Consider the following 24923-nt stretch of genomic DNA (forward strand, 5'->3'; position numbering starts at 1 on the left):
CTCACTTAAACAGTTTCTCCATAAAATATCTAGTAATATGTGTACGGAAGCTTTCTCGCTTCCCTAGCACGGGGTCCCGGGTTCGATTGCCAGTGGGGTCACGGATTTTCGCCTACCCCGAGATGACTGAGTGGTGTTGTGTCGTCTTCATCATCATCATTCATCCCCATTACGGTCGGAGGAAGGATACGGAAAACCACCTCCATTAGGACGTTGCCTAGTACGGGGATGCGGGTCTCCCGCATCGTTCCCCTACGCTCTGTCGAGAAGCATGTGACTTCATTTCCATTCCACATGTACGGAAGGATATAAAGTGGAACGGTCAAATGAAACTAGTAGCAGGAAAAGCAGATGCTAGATCGATATTCACGGCAAGAATCCCAAGGAAATGTAGTCTGTCAAAAAAGGAGGTAGATTACAAAAAATCTCGTTCCGCAAATACTTGAATATTGCTCGTCAGTAAGTGGTCAGTACCAGATGGGATTGATAGAGGAAATAGAAAAGATCGAAATAAGTCCGGCGCGTTTCGTCACAGGTTCATTTACTTAGAGAATAAGCGGACGGAAATGATAAACCAACTCCATTGGCAAACGCTGCAAGAGAGGCGTTCTGCATGAACGTGTGGATTTTTGATAATAGTTCCGAGAGTGTAAGTTTCTTGAAGAATAAACAAATATCCTCCTACGTATATATCGCGAAAAGGCCATGAATATAAAACTAAAGAGATTCGAACCCAAATGGAGGCTTACCGGCAATCGTTCTTCCAGCTAACCATTCGCGACTGGAACTGGAAAGGGGAGAGGTGACAATGGTACAGAAGTACCCTCTAGCACACACCGGAAGGTGGCTTGCGGAGTACAGATGTAGATGGGTGGCGAAATCTGGCTAATTTGACGTCAGAGTACAGCTCTGGTAGAATGCTCGTTATTAAAGTTGGGTCTCCGTAGCAGAAGGCCCTACGTGTTTCCATGATGACCTAACGGCATCGTCACATGAGACTGCAGTGGATACATGATCACAGGACGGTGGGTGAATTGTAAGGAATCGCCAGGTAGGATGAAACACATTTCATGTTACATTCAGACGATGGTCGGTCCGGATACGCCGTCATTCCGTCTAACGCCCGAAACAGGCACTGGGCCATGGGCGCAGATCGATGGAGCCGGTATAATGCTATGGGAGACATTCACTTGGGTTTCCATAGGATCTGGCGGTAGGAATTCAAAGCACTACAGCAGTTGTGGACTACATTTCAGCGGAGCACCTGAATTTCTTCTGGCTTCGTGTCTTCCGCAACGACGATGACATCTTCCGTCAGAATAACTGCCAGTGTCATGAAGTTCGAGTTGTGCTACCCCTCAGGGTATGATATCGTACTCACGTTTATGTCTTGGCCACAAAATTAGTCTCATCTTAACCTGATGGACGAAAATTTGGGGTGCTATCGGGCGCCCACATACCATCGACTTGTAATTTACAGAATTGCGTGACCAGTGCGTAGACATTTGGAGCAACACTACTCTGGGAACTCACCGTGTACTTGTTTATACCTACGTCTGTACGCCGCAGGCCACCTTGCGGTGCGTAGAGGAGGATACTTAGAGTACCACTGTCGCTTCCACGCTTTCCGATTCCAGTTGCTAATAATCCTCAGGAAAAACCGACGTTTGTAAGCCTCTAATTTCTCTAATATTACATTCATTGTCTTTTCGTGAGATAATTGCAGGAGGAAACTATATATCTGTTGACTGTTTTAGGAACGTACGCTCTCGGAACAGTAAACTACACAGTGATTTAGAACGCCTTTTTGCAGCGTCTACCACTGGCGTTAGCTGATAATATCTATGACGTTTTCGTGCTTACTAAATGAACTTCTAACGAAACGCGTTGCACGTCTACGGATCACTGTCGTAACTAGCTATATCACAGCTTGCTGTGGCTTTACTAATAAATTTTGAAGGTATTACAAAAAGGTACGGCCAAACTTTCAGGAAACATTCCTCACACACAAAGAAAGAAAATATGTTATGTGGACATGTGTCCGGAAACGCTTACTTTCCATGTTAGAGCTCATTTTATTACTTCTCTTCAAATCACATTAATCATGGAATGGAAACACACAGCAACAGAACGTACCAGCGTGACTTCAAACACTTTGTTGCAGGAAATGTTCAAAATGTCCTCCGTTAGCGAGGATACATGCATCCACCCACCGTCGCATGGAATCCCCGATGCGCTGATGCAGCCCTGGAGAATGGCGTGTTGTATCACAGCCGTCCACAATACGAGCACGAAGAGTCTCTACATTTGGTACCGGGGTTGCGTAGACAAGAGCTTCCAAATGCCCCCATAAATGAAAGTCAAGAGGGTTGAGGTCAGGAGAGCGTGGAGGGCATGGAATTGGTCCGCCTCTACCAATCCATCGGTCACCGAACCTGTTGTTGAGAAACGTACGAACACTTCGACTGAAATGTGCAGGAGCTCCATCGTGCGTGAACCACATGTTGTGTCGTACTTGTAAAGGCACATGTTCTAGCAACACAGGTAGAGTATCCCGTATGAAATCATGATAACGTGCTCCATTGAGCGTAGGTGGAAGAACATGGGGCCCAATCAAGACATCACCAACAATGCCTGCCCAAACGTTCACAGAAAATCTGTGTTGATGACGTGATTGCACAATTGCGTGCGGATTCTCGTCAGCCCACACATGTTGATTGTGAAAATTTACAATTTGATCACGTTGGAATGAAGCCTCATCCGTAAAGAGAACATTTGCACTGAAATGAGGATTGACACATTGTTGGATGAACCATTCGCAGAAGTGTACCTGTGGAGGCCAATCAGCTGCTGTTAGTGCCTGCACACGCTGTACACGGTACGGAAACAACTGGTTCTCCCGTAGCACTCTCCATACAGTGACGTGGTCAACGTTACCTTGTACAGCAGCAACTTCTCTGACGCTGACATTAGGTTATCGTCAACTGCACGAAGAATTGCCTCGTCCATTGCAGGTGTCCTCGTCGTTCTAGGTCTTCCCCAGTAGCGAGTCATAGGCTGGAATGTTCCGTGCTCCCTAAGACGCCGATCAAATGCTTCGAACGTCTTCCTGTCGGGACGCCTTCGTTCTGGAAATCTGTCTCGATACAAACGTACCGCGCCACGTCTATTTCCCCGTGCTAATCCATACATCAAATGGGCATCTGACAACTCCGCATTTGTAAACATTACACTGACTGCAAAACCACGTTCGTGATGAACACTAACCTGTTGATGCTACGTACTGATGTGCTTGATGCTAGTACTGTAGAGCAATGAGTCGCATGTCAACACAAGCACCGAAGTCAACATTACCTTCCTTCAATTGGGCCAACTGGCGGTGAGTCGAGGATGTACAGTACATACTGACGAAACTAAAATGAGCTCTAACATGGAAATTAAGCGTTTCCGGACACATGTCCACATAATATATTTTCTTTATTTGTGTGTGAGGAATGTTTCCTGAAAGTTTGGCCGTACCTTTTTGTAACACCCTGTATTTGTAGCATTCATAAGAGATGGTCCTAAGAGCAGCACGAAACACTGATATGAAATTTAATAGCTCTGACATCTTTTAGTAGGGCTTTAGAAAACATTTATCCAAAATTTATAAAATATTATCATATAAGAATTCTAACTGGTGAAAAGTTTGAAGTGCTCGAAAGTAGCCTCTGTGAACTGATGAAATACATAAGAGATGTTTCTAAATGTAACAAATGAATCACCGATGAGGGCATTATTAATATTAAAAAGTTTAAAGGTGCTTTAAAACGTTCCAAAAAAATCTTCTCCTGCTTTTATTTGGCGATCGCAGAGCTTTTAATGCTCAAGAGGCCCCTCTATGCACTGCAATAATTCATACATAACAAGTTCCCGTACATAATATACATAAAATCGGGACTTTAGTATCATTAATCCGGTCACCAAATCGGACAACGGCCCGGACTGCAGTGTGCTGACAACTTGCCCCTCCATAACCGAACCAGTGACGCCTATCAGCATAGAATTACGCGGCGGTCGGTCGGTACCGTTGGACCTTTCGACGCCTCTTCGGACTGAATTTTAATATCATTATAACTTTAAAAGAAGCACAGAAAGTCCCAAAGTTCTCTTCGCTTTCTCTAATGTGGTGGTCGTAGAGTTACCACTGCTCCAGCAGAACATTAGGCCACGCTGAACTTCCCTTGGCCGTTTTCAATTTGCCATTGTGATGACGGCCGCTAAAGCTGATGATTGGTAAAGCATCCCACCTCATCCCAAAGGAAGGCAACAGCAAGTCTCTGAAAATTTCGTCGTAGTTATTATGCCTGAAGTCACTTCGCTCGTTAAGTAGTTTCTCTCCGTCTCTCACTTGGTTCGAAATCCTGTTCAAAAACCACCAGTAAGCATGGTAGCTGCCAGACACAGCGACGAATAAGCGGAGAGACGCCCAGAAGTTTATATACGCCACCGCATTAGCATGCCTGCTTACGCCTGAGTGCACGGCCACGACGACAGCATCGTCTCTAACGAGCCAGCAGTGCGATACTTGTGTTAGACAGAACTCTACACGTATGTTTATCGTCACTTGTACTCTGTAAGAAGAGACTAGTATCTTGCTCTGAATTGATACGTTAACGCCGGCCGCTGCGACCGAGCGGTTCCTAGGCGCTACAGTCTGGAACCGCGCGACCGCTACTGTCGCAGGTTCGAATCCTGCCACGGGCATGGATGTGTGTGACGTCCTTAGGTTGGTTAGGTTTAAGTAGTTCTAAGTTCTAGGGGACTGATGACCTCAGATGTTAAGTCTCATAGTGCTCAGAGCCATTTGAACCATTTTGAACCTCAGATGTTAAGTCCCATAGTGCTTAGAGCCATTTGAACCATTCTCGAACAGGTCTCGGGAGGTCCAACTGTACCGACTGACCTCCGTGTCAGCCTCAGCCGATAGGTGTAATTGGATACCTGATTAATGATATTAATGCCCTGACTTTTTTTATATGTTATACTTAGGGACATTTTTATGCATTAATTATTTCAGTCCATAGTCAATGAGCGCTGCAGGTTCTACAATTGCCAAACGTAAGCAAGAGAATATTTTTTGCAATGTTTTAAAGCTCTTTTAAAGTTTTTAGTAATAATAATAATAATAATAATAATTCCCGTGGAGGCCCGGGAAAAGAATAGGCCTCCGGTATGTTCTGCCAGTTGTAAAAGATGACGAAAAGAACAAACCACTAATAGGGCTAACCCCACTTTTAGTGTGATTAGTTGGTTCAGGACAGAATTAAAGAAGCCTCGGACAAGCGCCGTCATGGTCCGGGACAACGCTTGAACCCTATGCCCGCCCACAATTGTAACGACACTGCTAGCCAACTGAAAAGGATTCAAATCCAAATAGAGGTGTTTTGCAGGATATGCTTCCTGCAACCACCCTAGAAGGAAAACAAAGACAGAGGATGAGATGGTCAGATGAAGTTAATCGACACCTCACGTTCTGTTATTACCAAGCAACAAACCTAGGAACCAACACAACTGGATACAGATCACAAGTAAACACAACATTTATTACCAGATACCCAGAATTAAAATTTTTAACAGAACAACGACTAGCTGATCAGATCCGTGTAATAATCAAAAATAACAGGATACCCCAGTCAGAATTAGAAAACATCAAACAACAAGTACAACAAATACTGGAACAAAATAATGTGCAATCAGAAGAATGGACTCAAACATCCGAGAGCAAACAAACAAAGAACAACACGCATCAATTAAACAGTCAGAGGAAAACGAAATCTTAAGACAGCCACCAGAACAAGCACAAATAGAACACGAAGTGACACACATGTTAAATATAGAAGAAAAATATCAGCTGACAAATATAGAATACAAAGACACAAATACAGACATTAGACCATTCTTGCATAGACCGCCAAATAACCCACAAGTCGAAACAACAATAAAAACTATCAACACAATCATACACAACAAAATAAATGAAAACACAACTATGGAAGAGTTACAACTACTGGTTTATATAGGAGCACTCACTACACTAAATATACACACTAGGCAGAGATCAGAACCAACCAACACACAGAAGAAACCCACAAAACCAGCATGGCAACACAGGCTACAGATCAGAATAGAAAAACTGAGAAAAGACATCGGACAGCTAACACAATTTATAAGAAATGAAATGTCAGAAAAAAAACGAAAAAGGTTAGGTAAAATCTCACAACAAAAAGTGATAGAGCAATTAGATGAAAAGAAGCAGAAATTACAAGCATTGGCCAAACGACTTAGAATATACAAAAAAGTGAAAATTGAAGGAAACAAAACCAAACATTCAGCACAAACCAAAAGAAATTTTACCAGACAATAGATAACACACACATTAAAATAGACAATCCACCAAACATAACAGACATGGAACACTTCTGGAGCAACATATGGTCAAACCCGGTACAACATAACAGGCATGCACGGTGCATACAAGCAGAAACAGATACATACAAGATGATACCACAAATGCCTGAAGTGATAATTTTGCAACATGAAGTCACCCAAGCAATTGATTCTATTCACAATTGGAAAGTCCCTGGAAAAGATAAAATAGCAAATTTCTGGCTAAAGAAATTCACCTCAACACATTCACATCTAACTAAATTATTTAACAGCTACATTGCAGACCCATACACATTCCCTGATACACTTACACATGGAATAACTTATCTGAAACCTAAAGATCAAGCAGACACAGCAAACCCAGCTAAATATCGCCCCATAACATGCCTACCAACAATATACAAAATATTAACTTCAGTCATTACACAGAAATTAATGACACATACAACACAGAACAAAATTATAAATGAAGAACAAAAAGGCTGTTGCAAAGGAGCACGAGGATGTAAAGAGCAACTGATAATAGATGCAGAGGTGACATATCAAGCTAAAACTAAACAAAGGTCGCTACACTATGCATACACTGATTACCAAAAAGCTTTTGATAGTGTACCCCACTCATGGTTACTACAAATATTGGAAATATACGAAGTAGATCCTAAATGGATACAATTCCTAAACATAGTAATTAAAAATTGGAAAACCACACTTAATATCCAAACAAATTCAAATGATATCACATCACAGCCAATACAGATTAAGCGTGGAATATACCAAGGAGACTCATTAAGTCCTTTCTGGTTCTGCCTTGCTCTGAACCCACTATCCAACATGCTAAATAATACAAATTATGGATACAACATTACTGGAACATACCCACACAAAATCAAACCTCTGCTATACATGGATGATCTAAAACTACTGGCAGCAACCAATCAACAACTCAACCAATTACTACAGATAACAGAAGTATTCAGCAATGATATAAATATGGCTTTTGGAACAGACAAATGTAAGAAAAATAGCATAGTCAAGGGAAAACACACTAAACAAGAAGATTACATATTGGATAACCACAGCGACTGCATAGAAGCGATGGAAAAAACAGATGCCTATAAATATCTAGGATACAGACAAAAAATAGGAATAGATAATACAAATATTAAAGAAGAACTAAAAGAAAAATGTAGACAAAGACTAACAAAAATACTGAAAACAGAATTGACAGCAAGAAACAAGACAAAAGCTACAAATACTTATGCTATACCAACATTGACCTACTCATTTGGAGCAGTGAAATGGAGTAACACAGACCTAGAAGCACTCAATACACTTACACGATCACAATGCCACAAATATAGAATACATCACATACATTCAGCAACTGAAAGATTCACATTAAGCAGAAAGGAAGGAGGAAGGGGATTTATCGACATAAAAAACCCACATTATGGACAGGTAGACAATTTAAGAAAATTCTTTATAGAACGAGCAGAAACTAGCAAAATACACAAAGCAATCACTCATATAAATACATCGGCTACACCACTGCAATTTCATAACCACTTCTACAACCCTTTAGATCACATAACATCAACAGATACGAAGAAAGTAAATTGGAAAAAGAAAACACTACATGGCAAGCACCTGTATCATCTAACACAGCCACACATCGATCAAGACGCATCCAACAGATGGCTAAGAAAAGGCAATATATACAGTGAGACGGAAGGATTCATGATTGCAATACAGGATCAAACAATAAACACCAGATATTACAGCAAGCATATTATTAAAGATCCCAATACAACAACAGATAAATGCAGACTTTGCAAACAACAAATAGAAACAGTAGATCACATCACAAGCGGATGTACAATACTAGCAAATACAGAATACCTCAGAAGACATGACAATGTAGCAAAAAATAATACATCAACAGCTTGCCTTACAACATAAACTTATAAAACAACACGTTCCCACATACATGTATGCACCACAAAATGTACTGGAGAGCGATGAATACAAATTATACTGGTACAGAACCATTATAACAGATAAAACACCACATAACAAACCTGACATCATGCTCACCAATAAAAAGAAGAAACTAACACAACTAATCGAAATATCCATACCCAATACAACAAATATACAAAAGAAAACAGGAGAAAAAATTGAAAAATACATCTAACTGGCTGAGGAAGTCAAGGACATGTGGCATCAGGATAAAGTTGACATTATACCAGTTATACTATCAACTACAGGAGTCATACCACACAATATCCACCAGTACATCAATGCAATACAGGTACATCCAAACGTATACATACAACTACAGAAATTTGTAACTATTAACACTTGTTCAATTACCCGAAAGTTCCTAAATGCAATGTAACTTATACCGTACAGTTAAAAGGATGTCACGCTTGATCAAGGTCCGCGTCACCTTCCATTTTTAACCAGACATAACGTCTGAGACAAGAAAGAAATAATAATAATAATGTCCTCATCGTTGTTTCGTTTGTTACATTAAGGAACATTCTTTATGGATTAATCAGCCCATAGAGTGAACTTCAGAGCGCTACGAACTTATATAAAAATACTTAGAAAATTTTTGGATAATTGTTTCATAAAGTCCTTTTAAAAGATTTTAATGCTATGATATTTCACATCAGCGTTTCATGCCATATTTAGGAGCATTTCTTATGAATTAAGCGAGTCCACTCTATTTACAGAGGGCGCTCTTCAGCGCTGCATTTGTTGCATCAATCAGGTTTCATAAAAATTTATTTATAAAGCCGCAGCAAGCTGGTGTACGTCTAGTTATGACAGTGAACTTACAGTTCCATATTCGACAGGTTAGTCTGTAACTGTAAAAAATTGTTTATTGCACAAATTTGTATTTCAACTAATTTCTTCGGAATCTTTAAAATTTACGAAAATGGTTCAAATGGCTCTGAGCAGTATGGGACTTAACATCTGAGGTCATCAGTCCCCTAGAACTTAGAACTACTTAAACCTAACTAACTTAAGGACATCACACACATCCATGCCCGAGGCAGGATTCGAACCTGCGACCGTAGCGGTCGCGCGGTTCCAGACTAAAACGCCTAGAACCGCTCGGCCACCCCGGCCGGCTAAAATTTGCAAACTTAAATTATAAACCATTTGTAATTTGAACCAATTGGGATCATAAAAAATACAGATCTGAAGCTGACCAGCTGGCCCGAAACCGGTCGTACTGAAATACAGAAAAGCAATCCGGAGCTTGAAATTGGACACTTTTTCATAAGTAACGATCGAAATAATTCAGCGAAGACGAATAGGTCTAGTTTTGACAAAATCCGCAGGATCTACTGTGAAGCTGATAGACAGAATTTCACTTTAGAATTATTTCACCGCTTCACGCATGGATCTCCTTCAGCTAATTGTGGCTTCGTTCAGTTATGTGTGTGAGTTTACGGCTACGTTTAAACTTGCAGTGAAGGTCGCTTTGCTTTCGCATCAGTGCCACGAAAACGGCTGTTGTACTGCTTTGCATAGATGGACCGACATGCTCTTATGCATTAATTTTTAGGCTCATCAATGAATTTAACAACTACATCTACCTGAAGCGTGCGTCTCGCTTTCTCTGAGCTAGTACACGATATTTTTCGCCGTAGTGCACAAACAAATCTATAGTTAAGCCCCACGTAGTTGATAGATTTTGACATGATCTGTTCCAAATCAAGTACACAGTTCGAGGTCGAAGAACATTTGCACACTAATACGCGACGACAAATAGCTCGGGATCAGTCCTGCTAGCCTTCATTTCTTTCGCGAGGATCGAACAAAAATTCAAGGAGGAATAGCGGCAGGCGCCAAACACTTTCCTAGAGGCTCGGCGACACAGTGTTTTTCTATGCATCGTCAAACGCCTCACTGCGACACACAGCACTAAGCCGTTAAAAGCGTGCAGCTTAATCTGGGAACAGCGCTTGTTCTCGAGCGTTAAAAACCAAACCAAAAACATCTGCGAGAATCAGATCAGGAGCATAACCATGCACCATTTCCAAAAGGTCAGAGGTGAACTGAGATTACTACGACGCTACAAGGCTGTTGATGCGGTGTTCACTGCAGTGTAACGGCTAAATGAGGGGCTGCTTACTGGTTTCTGCGTTACTAGCAAGCGCTAACAGCCCTCGTTAAGAGGATTCGTTACACTAGTATGCATTGTTCGCTTGAGCTGTCGCGGGCTGACAGATTATGCCAGGTGTCACAAACACAGCCTCAAGTGCGGTCTCAGTTGGTTTCTAGAATTGCTCATTGGCCCGGAAGAGAATGGCTACACTCTGACAGGTACCTGGCAGAGTTTGATTTACACTTTAGGGCTAATCTGGCTTATGAAAAAGTTAATCACGAACTGCTTTTGGTTCCACGTCTCTGTAACTTGTGAACAAAAAAATCGAATTTTTAGGTTGTAGTGACCAGCCGTCATGGGCCCCAATGAACGCGGTAGACTGTGGAAAAGAAATACTGAATACATATTTGATTTACAACAACAGCGGATGCAGCGTTTATACTGCGAACTCTGTGTCGGTCCAGTTCACAATTTGGCGGCCTACCAAATCGATGGCCGTAAATCCAAACATTGGAGATATTTTAGAAAAAGTATCTTTCCGTACGCTGTTATCGTTTCTCCCACGAAAAACTGATTCCAGTGTTTAATAGTGTCACGTAACTCTGTAAAAGCATGCGAGAAGATAAATTAAACCGAAAATGAGCTGTCCATAATAGAAAAATTATGTTCTAAACACTTCCATTTTTTATATCTGATAACTCTAGCCTTCATTTTTTGTAAACAGTAAGTTATCAGTAGCCATCCAAGCACTGTATCACTGTTTAATTGCCCTTCTGATAATAATTACCAAGGCATCCCAAGCGCGCACACTGAAGGGAACTTCGAGTAATATCGCAGATACACCAGCGATGTGTGCTTCCATTAAAGCAAACGTCATTCACGTTTATAAATTTAACCCCCTTTACGTTTAATTGTGAGACGTGTTAGATGCATGACACCGCATCTGTTGGACAAGTTCTTTATTTATGTCTCGAATTGCGGAGGGGACGGGGTGGCGGATGTGGCGCTGTAAACCAGAACATCAAACATATTGTAGAGGAGTGGTCTGTAACATCATGTTCTGGTGATCTGTGGGCTTCCTCGTGACAAATGAGACATCTGTCAATTATATTTTAAAATTGGATATTCATTGTGGTGATATTTTACATTCGTACTCTGTATTTTACTGAATAGTGCGGCAATGACCATACAACAAATAAACAAAAAGATGTCGTTAGTTTAAGTTAGTTGTTAGTCAATCTGACACCTCGGCCAACGAGTTCAGCACGAGTGCGAAGGTTACAGGTGTAGCGCGATAGAATATGAGGGTAGAGTTTCCTACAGATGAATTTTTCTGCAATTTCAGTTTATCCACTAGCGTAAGGGATTTAGAATCTTATTTGCTATCAGGATGTTCTCTGCGTGCAAGATTCGTGATACTTTATATCTGCTTGCATGAGCGAAAACTGAACGCAGACACTGTCTTTCGCAGTCGGTTAGCAGAAGAGACTGAAAGAGGTGGCCCCCGTTAAAGGCAAGTGGAAATAATGAGCAGGGTGCTCGTATAGCTTAACGGAAATAGTACTAATATAAACGAAAACCAGGTCCCATCACACTTTTCTCTTGTCACGAATATTACATCTTTGAACGTTCGTGAAAGAGTTTGCCAGTGAAGACGACGCTGTTCCGTCCCGCTTGTATTCAGCTACTGGCAGATCGACTCCATTACGTTTAAATCTTAAACTGTGTTTACTAAAACGAAACTTTTTTTCCCAGGTACTTCCGCCCTGGGACCGCTATCACAGAGGCGAGAATGCAGAATACGCAGAAAGAAGATGCCTGTGTTTCTTTGATTACGTGTTGTGGTTCCTTGATGTCTTATGAGATAATACAATGGAGAAGATCATTTCAGACACACACAATATTTTTAGGCTCAAAGTAATATATCTGCGCCATACGTTATGTTATCTCACGAAGCTCACTTCGGCCGGTGTATACCGAGCGAGGGGACTCTTACACTTAACATCAAAGTACACCTACTCGCTAACGGGATATGAACTTGCGAAAATGAACTTGTTAGAATCAACGAACACCAGACACGGGAGTTGAGGGAATGCTTAGCAATAGTTTACAGGATGTGTAGAAACTTAAGCGTGATCAAATGGTTCAAATGGCTCTGAGCACTATGGGACTTAACTGCTGAGGTCATCAGTCCCCTAGAATTTAGAACTACTTAAACCTAACTAACTTAAGGACATCACACACATCCATGTCCGAGGCAGGATTCGAACCTGCGACCATAGTGGTCGCGCGGTTCCAGACTGTAGCGCCTAGAACCGCTCGGCCACTCCGGCCGGCCATGCGTGTTTTAAGACAGATCAACTCTATCTTGCTTTAAAATAGGGTTAATTTATTGTTTATCAGTTCATCAAAAGAGGCAGCGGATTTTCCTTCAGCTGTCGCCTTGGTGTCACCAAATCTAAAAAGAATGTGTGACACGTGACCCAGATGTAGGCCTATTTAGCGACTGTTGCGCTAGCTTTGCAACTCGAAACCTATTGCATTAAGGCTGAAGAGTACCTCAGCAGAGAAGACAATGCGTGGTTACTCCTGCATCCTGATGACAAGTAAAATAATGCCAAAGCGTTGTAATAACACACAAACGCCGCACCTATTGCCCAGAGAAATTGAAATGACGACGCATGTATTGTGTTCTGAAATGAAAACACAGTGAGAGAGCAAGATAGACGGTGTACTTTCTTAATATGTTGTGGTGCCAAAATACTATGCTGCTCTAAGCACAACATACGCCGGCCGGGGTGACCGAGCGGTTCTAGGCGCTACAGTCTGGAACCGCGCGACCACTACGATCGCAGGTTCGAATCCTGCCTCGGGCATGGATGTGTGTGATGTCCTTAGGTTAGTTAGGTTTAAGTAGTTCTAAGTTCTAGGGGACTGATGACGTTAGAAGTTAAGTCCCATAGTGCTCAGAGCCATTTGAGCCACAACATACACGAAACCACTCCATGACACACAACTCTATTAGCGGTGACTGGACGGTTCATATGAATGACTAACTGTTCGTGGATTCCGTCCTCCAACAATAAGATGTACATTGTAACATTTTTCTGTTGTTGAACATCTTTCAAACAGATCTCTTCCTCACCCCACACAAGCCTGGCGTTAGAGCTTCTCTACTGGCTGTATTGGTCACTAGGTGTTGTCAAATACTTATCCCTATACAGTGAGGTGATGAAAATCATTGGACAACTTCCAGTATCGTGTCGGATCTCATTTTGCCCCCCGTAGTTCAGCAACTCGACATGGCATGGCATGGCATGGCATGGCATGGACTCAACAAGTCGTTCAAAGTCACCTGCAGAAATATTGAGCCATGCTGCCTCCACAGCCGTCCATAAATGCGTAAGTGTTGCCAGTGCAGGATGTTGTGCACAAACTGACCTCTCGATTACGTCCCATAAATGTTCGATGGCATCCATGTTGGACGATCTTGGTGACGAAATCATGCTCTCGAAATGACCAGAATGTTCTTCAGACCAATGACGATCAACTGTCGCCTGGCGACATGGGCACTGTCATCCATAAAAATTTCATATTTCTTTGGGCTGAAAGCGGTCTCCAAGTGGCTGAAAGTAGCCAGGACCCCGTCCATTCCATGCAAAAACAGCCCTCACAGCTACGGAGCTACCACCAGCTTGCACAGTACCGTGTTCACAACTTGGATCCATGTCTTCGTGTGGTCTGCCCTACCATCAGCTCTTACCATCTGAAACAAGGACTCATCTGATCAGGCCACGGTTATCCGGTTCTCTTGGGTCCAACAGAAATGGTCACGAGCCCAGGAGAGGAGCTGCAGGCTATGTCTTGCTGTTAGTAATTTCACCGCACTGGTCTAATAGATACGTTCATCGTACGTCACATTGATTTCTGCGGGGTTTCGTGCAGTTCTGCTTGTCTGTTAGCACTGACCACTCTACGCTAACGCCGCTGCTCTCGGTCGTTAAGTGAAACCAGTCGACCACTGCGTTGTCCGTGGTGAGAGGTAATGCATGAAATTTGATATTCTCGGCACAATCGTGACGCTCCCTAAAGATATCCGAAATGATATGTCCCATGCTATAGCGTTGTAATACAGAAACAAACGCCGCATGCCGCATCTACAGCCCAGAGCCATTGAAATGACGACACATATATTGTGTTCTGAAATGCAAACACAGACAGACGGTGCACTTTCTTAATATGACGTGGTGCCAGCTACCGCTCGGCACAATATTGGGCCTAGCTACAACTACCATCCCGCGTTCGTTGTCTGTCAATTACCGTCGTGCGGCCATAATCACGACGGAAACCTTTCAAATGTATCACCTGAGTGGAAATGAGAGCTCTGACAATGCACTGCCCCTTTACAAACCGTGTAAGTAATATTACCGCCATCGTTTTCTGTGCATATCGTTATCACATGACTTTTGTCACCTGCGCGTGTAACAGGTTGTTTGGCCGAAAATTATTTTTTCCATCACTCTTAGATTAGGCGGCTCTTATTTCAATGCAATTTGTTAACTTTTTCAGGACGTTGCAGATTCATATATATCATTGAACAGATAATCAATAGATATCTCACAAGCATACAAAAATTTACTTTCTACAGTAATCTCCAATATGTGGAGTTGCAGTGAAATTCTGTATACCATTTAATAAATGTCGTCGTAACTTATATTCGGAAACTAACTACGACGCTCGAGAAGAGATCATGTATTTTAATTTGTAGTTAATACCCAACTTAAAAAAATGTAGCATTGCCGTTTGGATTGCACATTGTGTGATATGAGCACGTTCGTTATCTTCCTGTGACGTTCTTCGCGTTTACTTCGCAGTCAGGACTTTCTTTTTGTGTCTAAGTCAAGTTTGAATTACTTTGTCCACAGCAGAATGTAGCTCAATTTCTAAATAATAGTCAAGCACCTGCCAGTATCATGAGTAATTTCCTCGACTTCTTTAATTTAAAAGTGCGTTTGACAAGCTGAAGAATTTTCACCTAATGGTTGCTTGCCACTGATTTTATGAGGCACCTGACGTACAGAACGTGCGTGATATCTATCTTTTATAAAACAGACGATTCCAAAGCCTTATCACAAGAACAGTCCATTTTACCTGATTTACTGAACATGATGGGAGGTTTGCAGAAGATGGGTGTCATTTCCTGAACGTTGATCAAAATCAAATGTGAAAACTAAATTAACAGCAATATACAGGAAGATTTGTTTAAAAAATTGATAATTTCTATGAGCCGTTTTCTTAATTAGATGGGGCAGGGGGGCACATCTTCATTTTAGGACCACATCTTCATTCCAATGGGTAGTAGTCGGTGACCTAGTATCAAATTACGTCTATTTCATCTGCCCTTGCGGTTACAGTCCGTACTCGGAAAGCAACGTGTATTTCGCTAGACCTTCCAGCTGGCATTACCGCTACAGGTGCACGTAATCTGAGGCCGCGGGCTCGACTCCAGCCCACCACTAGTAATGGAGGATGAAGCTTTGACAATGCCCGTCAGTCGCGCTGATCGAACGTCGGAAAAATTGTCAAACAAACTTGCGTGGAGGAACCTGAGACGGGAGCCAATAGGCAATTTGTGGAATACAGTGAAATTCAGAGTCGCTGCTGACTGTTTTCAGAGTTGAAATAGAAAAATATCTGGCGAAAATGTATGTCACGAATTTCAGTTGCACAACGGATGATCGCATCAGTTTAATACATTATGAAATACGGCAACATCAGGCTACGAACGTACGGCACTGTGAGTGAGTTGTTTCGGTGAGAGCTCCTTAAGCTTACCGGGTTCTGACACATGTCTGCTACGTGGCGCGGACCGCGTTGCGCTTGGGTCACAGGCAGCCTAATGCTACATCAAAGAGAAATGCGCAGCTCAAAGCGCCGCATGCCCTCTATGTACGAATTAGCATGCTGTAGTCTTCGGTCAGGCTCTCAAACGGTTTTTTTTTCTCCATACTCGCAGGAGTCAAGCTGTGCACTACCTTCCCTGTTGCAAATGTGTAACCACTATTTCACAACTATTTTACTTTTGGAAAATCATCTCTGTCTGGTCTTAAATGTCACCGTGATATGTATCAACTTTCAGGAGTTGTGTAAATCACTTGGACAGTATACGGCACGAACTGCGTAGAACTGGCGATTTGTACGAAGGCATGCTGAAAAAATTATGATGCCTCCGAATTCTGTGTGTGAAAACTCGTAAATCTCTTTAGATATAACAACCGTTACCAATGTTCTACATGCTTATTCTTCAAATCTACAGATTTGCAGCTCTGTGCCGGTAGAGTGCTCCGAATTGTACCGTACGACATAGCTGCTTGTAACGTACTATGTCTGTGCGTGCAAACAGCGTGCTGTAATCGAATTTCGAATCCGAAGAGTTCGTCCACATGAAACACCCTGTCCTTCAGCATGTCAATGTCAGACCACACCTGAGCGCTGCGTCGTCTGCAACAGTCCGACGCGTTGGATTCACTATCATTGGTCATTCTCCATACAGTCCCGACCTATCCCCACCCAATTTTCGTCTGTTTCCAAAACTTAAAGAACATCTTCGAGGATTTCACTTGGATAGTGTCGAAACGGTACAGTCAGAGGTAAGGTTGTGGCTCCGTCAACAAGTTCATACATTCTACAGAGACGATATCAACGAAGTGGTCTCTCGTTGGGAGAAATTTGTTCGTCGCCACGCTATGTTGAGAAATAAATATCTAGATATCAAAAATAAAAATGTAAAATGATAGTAACATTTATTTTATTTGAAAAACTCTAAGACTTTTCAGGCAAAAATTCTGAGGCATTACTCTTCAGATCGCCCTCATATAAATTCCTCCGCTTTGACTCTTCCAGGCACACGAGTATCAACAAATACAGTACCCTAGTTTTTCCGATGGCGCTTAATAATGACGACTCGACACTAACACCTTAATAAAGAATATAATTGACATTGTTAGAGCAGGAGGAGGCGATCTTAAGCAGATAATGAAATACAAAATTATAAAAATTTTGAAGACCTTCTACAAAACGTTTTAAAATTTTCACACGTTTTCTATATATTGTCTCAATCGCATTTAAAATTAAATTTTTTTTGTAAATTGATGACCCGTGTAGGTAGCTTAACTACCATCTTTAGATCTGAGAACAGGCAAACAAAAAGAAAAAATGCTTAATGTAACAAGTTATGTAAACGTTGATATCGGTTTACTTTTAAAATTTTACATTGTATTAACATACTACATGTGGTATCGTAAGTGCAACTAGCAGCGTGCAACACTTTTGCATCGTTCAGAACATCTTATTTAAAATCATTGGCAAAATATCTTATTACAGCCTAAAACGAACATATAGGCAAATATATTGTGTACTGGAAAAAATAAGAATAAGCAATACCTATTTAGAAGAAAAACTAGTTCGTTGAACGTACCACGCTATAACTATGACAACAATTGGAACAAAGACCCAGTACAAAATTTTATAAATCGGAACGCCTGTGTCATTATTTTAGTTACAGTCAGTAACTGCAAACAGAGGTTTGTCTATGAAAAAGAAGAAGCAACTAACTGTTTGCTTTGAGTTAACAGGGCATAAAAGTAACATGATTATTCAAAATAGTAAAATATTCGTAGTGGAAATGCCATGTAAGCTGTACTTGAAGTCAAAACTAAAACATAAAATATATACACAACATCATCACATTGGTTAACTTGTCAAAACAGTAAAGATATAATTATGCACGCTGGGTGACACAGGACCCCACTAACTCATAGTTACAACAATACTGAACGTTGTGTTTACATGAAAATGGCAAGTTAAAAGTTGCTAGAAGTGCGGGTAAATTATAGCCCGTGTTTACTTCGTCTATTTTATTTACACGAAATTTATATACTTCATTAAGCGCAAATCTTGTGATGTAGTTCTGTATTCTTTATCCTTTGCAGTATGCTTTAAAATAATTTTAATTTAATTACTTTGTTTTAAAACAGAAGGAAACGAAAAATCTTTTCTCACACTTATCGCTTACATGCCATAACGCCAACTACGAGCACTTCCTGTAATTGTTAACGTGCCAGTTTCATGTCATTACAACTGTAACTGTGAGTACGTGTGGGTCGTGTGTTACCCAGTGTACATACACCTTTACTGTATGGACAAGTTACCAAGTGTGACGATGTATTTCATATTTCACTTCTGACTTCAAGTACAGGCCGGCCGCGGTGGTCTAGCGGTTCTAGGCGCTCAGTCCGGAGCCGCGCGACTGCTGCGGTCGCAGGTTCGAATCCTGCCTCGGGCATGGATGTGTGTGATGTCCTTAGGTTAGTTAGGTTTAAGTAGTTCTAAGTTCTGGAGGACTGATGACCATCGATGTTAAGTCCCATAGTGCTCGGAGCCATTTGAACTTCAAGTACATCTACATCTACATCTTCATGGATACTCCACAAATCACACCTGGCAGAGGGTTCAAGGAAGTACCTCTACAATAATTTTTTATTATTCGAATCGCGAAAAGCGCGTGGAAAAAACGAACACCATTCCCTTCATTTTTACGATTATCGTTTCTCTCTACGTAGGAGAGCGTGAACAAAATATTTTTGCAGTCGGAGGAGAAAGTTGGTGATTGAAATTTCGTGAGAATATTCCGCCGCAACGAAAAATGCCTTTGCTTTAATGATGTCCACCCCAAATGCGGTATCACATCAATGTCACTCTTTCCCATATTTCGCGAAAATACAAAACGTGCTGCTCTTCTTTGAACTTTCTCAATGTACTCGGTTAATCCTATCTGGTAATCAGTACTCCAAAAAGAGGGCGGACGATCTTAGTGTAGGCCGTCTCTTTAGTAGGTCTGTTGCATTTTCTAAGTGTTACGCTAATAAACCGCAGTCTATGGTTTGCCTTCCCCACAACATTTTGTGTATGTTCTTCCAACTTAAGTTGTTTGTAATTGTAATTCGTAGGTATTTAGTTGAATTTACGGCCTTTAGATCTGACTGACTTATCGTGTAGCCGAAGTGTATATGGTGTGATTCACTATTAAAATTTTGCTATGCTGAATAATCATATTACTCTTGCACTCAGGTAACTAAAAGCAAGTATTTTTTACTCAGTTCTTTTTCTTAGGCAAGTCTCTGTTTGCAATTACTGGCCGTAACGATAATAACTACACATGCGTTTCAGTGTATACAATTTTTACGACGCTGCACTTGCTCTTTGTTTTATTGCTGTCACAGACAGCGTGGTACATTCAGCGAATTGGTCTTTCGTCTAAATAATTATGTCTTATTCTTAATTATGTGCCAGAATATAATATATTTGCCCTTAGGTTCGTTTTCGGCTATACATGAGAGATTCTACCTGATGATTTTATATTAGAATGTTCTGCGCGAAGCAACGGTGATATACGCTACTACTTGAGTTTATAATACTACATATGTTATTTCCCTGTAGATTTTTAAAAGTAAGTCAACAGTAATTTTTTCTTAAGTTGTTACTTAAGAAAATTTTTCTTTTGGCTTGTCTGTTCTCAGATCTGAAGATGGTATTTAAGCTACCTAAACTGGTCATCGCTATGTTTGTAAAATGAAAAAAATTAATGTTAAATGCGAGGGAACAATATACAGAAAATTAGTGAAAATTTTAAAAAGCTTTATAGAAAGTTTTAGGTACTAATAATTTTATATCTGATTAAATAATACCTTAGCCAGCGGCCTCATTTATGTTTACACCGAAACGAAAAACAATTATGACTTCAAGACATCCACAAACTTTGTTGCAAATCATTGCGGAGTGAAGCTAAATCTTGCAAATTGCTTCGAAAATCCTTAGTGGTTCCCATAGACGGCCTTATTTACTTTCAAACTGACAGAAAACATAGTTATATCCTACAGCTTATAAGTTTCTCGAAAATATTTGTTCTGGCACTATATACCGACATATCGCTCATAAAATATAGTGGTTCTGTACAGACTTCAGTCTTCATACTCTATACGGAACTCTCCTACAATTTTGGCAGGACCAAAAAGCTTAAACTTTATTTTCACTGCCATTTAGCTTCATATTACTTTACCGCTACTACATTACAGGTAACCTGATTACACTTAAAAATACATACAAAAATATTCTGCTGATTCATATTACATAGATTTTGGTTTCATTTAATTAAATCTGTACACTACGATAAAGCAGAAACTTCTATTCCAAGCCAAATTGTATTTAAGCATGTTTTTAGTTAAACAGGGTGTGCTTTCTTTACGCAGGCTGTTTTAGCAAATAGAAACTGAAAAATCAATAACACAAATTTTTTCTACAATTTTTTCACTTATATCACTCCTTTCATACCAGTACGTTTTCAGTACACCTCCCATAAAAAAAAAACATCGTCTCATCTTAAACTAGATTAGCAACACTGCATTTTGTTTGGTAATATACATTTGTAGAATTTGTGTTATTTGAATCTTCCAGAGCCAGAAAGTTATTAAAATTGACGGGAAGGGGGCTACTGGGAAATTCTTATCGACGATGTTTTCGTATCGTTATTCCTCAGTAAACTCACACGCTGGTCAAAATGCGATATTCGTAAATTTTATCGATTAACTAGAAAATATCCGGAGTAAGGGAGAACTGCCTTTTTCTTTCTTTTTTTCTTTTCTTTGAAGAATACATATTGGTTTCACTTGGTTAACATCCGGCTTAGCATGTGTTTATATTTGTGAAACGACATTAATCATCTGCAAAAAATGTACGTGTGTCAGAGCGAATGCTTCACCTTCATGTTTCACGGATTTTGAGCCTCTCCATCGTAATAGCATAGTGAAGCAGTAAAATGTAAGAGAGATTACGTCGACAAATAAAAGCTAGGAATATAATTATGAAAAATATACTACAATACCATTAAACACTATTATGAGAATGACTGCTTCCTTTTTGTATTTGTATTCACCTTTAGTACACATACGTTGTCAAAATAAACTGTTATTTATCTATTAATATGGCCCACTCGGGTTTGGCTGCTTCACCAGACCTTCATTAAAAGCTGTGGACCTTACATGATGGAACATTCGCTCTGAAATACTTGTAGGTCCAGTAAAAACAGAAATACAAACTGGCGCAGTTTTGCTAATAAAACATATACTGTAGAAATATAAGAATTACAGTATCTGTAAAACTGAACATCGAGTTATACACGGTTATTAACGCAAATACTTTGAGAAATTCACATTTTAGAATTTAATCAAGTACTCCGATTAACGGGCAGTCAGACGTCGGAAGAGTGAATGAAGGATGGAGAGACTCTGACACTGATAACTTTGCCTTGGATGTGTTGTAGGTCGTAATGAGAAATCTGTCACAAGCAGCTCCCTGTGCTACTACTTCCGTTGCAGGAACAGCGGTGAACGGTCCGATAATCGGAGAAGCCAGAAAGAAAAGGAGCCGGAAGGAAGGACGACAGGGTCGTGTTTCCAGGGCGCCAAACTCTGCAGATGAGGGGGTCGCGTAAAGCCGATAAGAGCCAACGCTAGTCTTTGACATCTGCGTTCCGCACTGCTCCCGCGCCAGGAAATTGCCCCCCCCCCCCCCCCCCCCGTGGCGAGAGCCGTCAAAGCGCGCCTCACTTGCCCGCCTCCTTAGCCGACCGCTTATGAGAGGCCGCTCAGTACGGCACTGTCCCTCTTCCCAGGGCGCCAAGTTGCACCAAGCTGAGAACTAAGGTACAGGGACGAGTACACTCTTAATGAAGCAAACCGAAAAATAAATGTTTTAAGAGTAGTCACACAAATGCGAATGATACGACAAGAGCGTCTTTGCAAGTAATAAATTACTCGATACCACAACAAACGAAATAATTTGCTTTTTTTGGCATTAATTATTTGGTCCGACGATTTTAAAAATTTCCAGTGTCATGTACACTTTTCTAATTATTGAGTAGGCTTACAAGACGAGTCAGTATTTAAAATATGACGAATTATTTGTGTACATTTACAAAGTGCTACAGTCTGCCCAATTGAGCAATTGCGTGAGCACCTTCGTGATCGGCAAACAATTTATAGCAAAAATTCCAAAAAAATTTGGTATAAAGTACAAAAAGATATTTCGACAAAATTACGTGCTTTGACGGCGACCGACCACAGTTGTTTTTAATACATAGAGGCCGAAACTACTTTCACCCTAATGAAAAGGATTTTAAAATTTTGAGAACATGTTTATTTCGCTAGTTAGTACGAACAGTAGCTTACACTGGCCTTTTGTTTTCTTTTTTTTTTCCAAATAACTGCCAGCTATTTTGAGAAATTTTTCTCTTAGTCGTATGATTTCTGTCTGCCTTAACTGGCGGGCGGAGTATTGTCGGAACCAAAAAAGATAAGAAAAAGTAGAGAAATATGTGGAGGTAGTGTTAGTAGAAGGGCGAAAGAGAGAGAGAGAGAGAGAGAGAGAGAGAGAGCAATGCGGGCAGTCGCCTGCGTACTGACCGGTGCGCAGCGGTGGCGGGCGAGACGCGGGACGTGGGACTGACTCGCGCGCGATTCACGCCGGGCGCGGCCGTCGGACTAACGCTGGCGCGGCGACGCGTGCCGGCTGCGACCACCGAGCGCGCCCGAGCAGCGCCGAGCGCGCACGAAGGCGCCACCACGCGACACCTGCTCACACGACACCGAAACCAATCTGCGCGCCTCGTACGGCACTGGACACGAGCGTTCCAGAAATGCGCTTCTTCCGCACGTGCCATAAACTGAGAAGGAGGGGGGGAGGAAGTCTAGAGTGCGTAACGTGGGAGTCATACCAGAAGTAGAACGGATGCTTCCGGGTGCCGCTAAGAGCGCAGGGCGCAGCCACCTGCATGAAGTGGCTCCTGTCGGTACTACCGTTGTGCGCCGCTTTGGATCAAAAGAGATTCTCCCTGTTTTCGGGTGGCTATCTCAGGTGGTAAAGACTGCCTGTCTTGCTCGCCAGATGAAGGCAGAGAGCTCACCATCTGCGTCATCGTCGACATGGCCGACTGCGGACCTTTGGTGAAGAGTTGAGTGGAGAGTATGCATCAGAGGCTCAGACAGTTCTGCTACATTGCAGGTTGCAGATTTTTGACCTGCGCAGTAGGATGGTGGTGTTTCGGTTTCCGTTTAATAGGTAAGGAGCCCACTATACACAGTAGGCGACTACACGGATTGCAGGGGCCGTGTGGAATGGACTGGGAGGCTTTTTAGGTTAGACGGTCTCAGGAAATTATAGAACGAGCATCAGTCTATAACAGTGCAGGGAAAACACAGGACGAGGGTAGACCTACCAACAACCAGTACTGTACTTGTAAATTGTCGTAGCTCTGTTGATAAAGAACCAGAGGTCCGAGCGCCAACAGAAAGCATTGAAATTTAAATTGTTATATGTACTGAAATCTAGCTAAAGCTTCGGCCGAATTTCATTACAGCGGACCTAACAGTGTTCAGAAAGGGTAGTAATATAGTGTCCATTGCCATTAGAAGTTGTTTTCCTTGTAGTGGAAACGAAATAGATAGTTCCTAAGAGTTACTATAGGTAGAGGTTATGATTAACAATATGAATAAATTAATAATTGATTCCTTTTACCAACACTCTCCGTCCCCCCCCCCCCCCCCCCCCCGACTCAGATGATACAGTTGCTGAACAGTTCAAATAAAAGCTTCAAATAGGTTCAGATAGGTGCCCCACTAATACAATTACACTAGGCGTATTCAGGAAGTAAGGTCCGATCGGTCGCGCAATGGAAACCACAGTGAATATCCAAGTACCGGGTGATCAAAAAGTCAGTATAAATTTGAAAACTTAATAAACTACGGAATAATGTAGATAGAGAGGTAAAAATTGACACACATGGTTGGAATGACATGGGGTTTTGTTAGAACCACCCCATATTGCTAGACGCGTGAAAGATCTCTTGCGCATGTCGTTTGGTGATGATCGTGTGCTCAGCCGCCACTTTCGTCATGCTTGGCCTCCCAGGTCCACAGATCTCAGTCCGTGTGATTATTGGCTTTGGGGTTACCTGAAGTCGCAAGCGTATCGCGATGGACCGACATCGCTAGGGATGCTGAAAGACAACATCCGACGCCAATGCCTCACCGTAACTCCGGACATGCTTTACAGTGCTGTTCACAACATTATTCCTCGACTACAGCTATTGTTGAGGAATGATGGTGGACATGTTGAGCATTTCCTGTAAAGAACATCATCTTTGCTTTGTCTTACTTTGTTATGCTAATTATTGCTATTCTGATCAGATGAAGCGCCACTGTTGGACATTTTTTGAACGTTTGTATTTTTTTGGTTCTAATAAAACCCCCATGTCATT

General features: G+C 41.5%; 1 protein-coding gene across 1 annotated transcript in view; it reads right to left on the reverse strand.

Annotated features, from left to right (window-relative positions):
- LOC124722680 overlaps nt 1-23134 on the reverse strand; it is a 74449-nt gene extending 51315 nt beyond the window's left edge. The window contains exon 1 of the mRNA XM_047247823.1: nt 23071-23134. The gene's annotated coding sequence lies outside the window, so the exon portion shown is untranslated. The remainder of the gene's footprint in view (nt 1-23070) is intronic.
- Nucleotides 23135-24923: the final 1789 nt, after the last annotated feature.

The sequence above is a fragment of the Schistocerca piceifrons genome, chromosome X, assembly GCF_021461385.2.
Source record: "Schistocerca piceifrons isolate TAMUIC-IGC-003096 chromosome X, iqSchPice1.1, whole genome shotgun sequence".
Lineage (NCBI taxonomy): Eukaryota > Metazoa > Arthropoda > Insecta > Orthoptera > Acrididae > Schistocerca > Schistocerca piceifrons.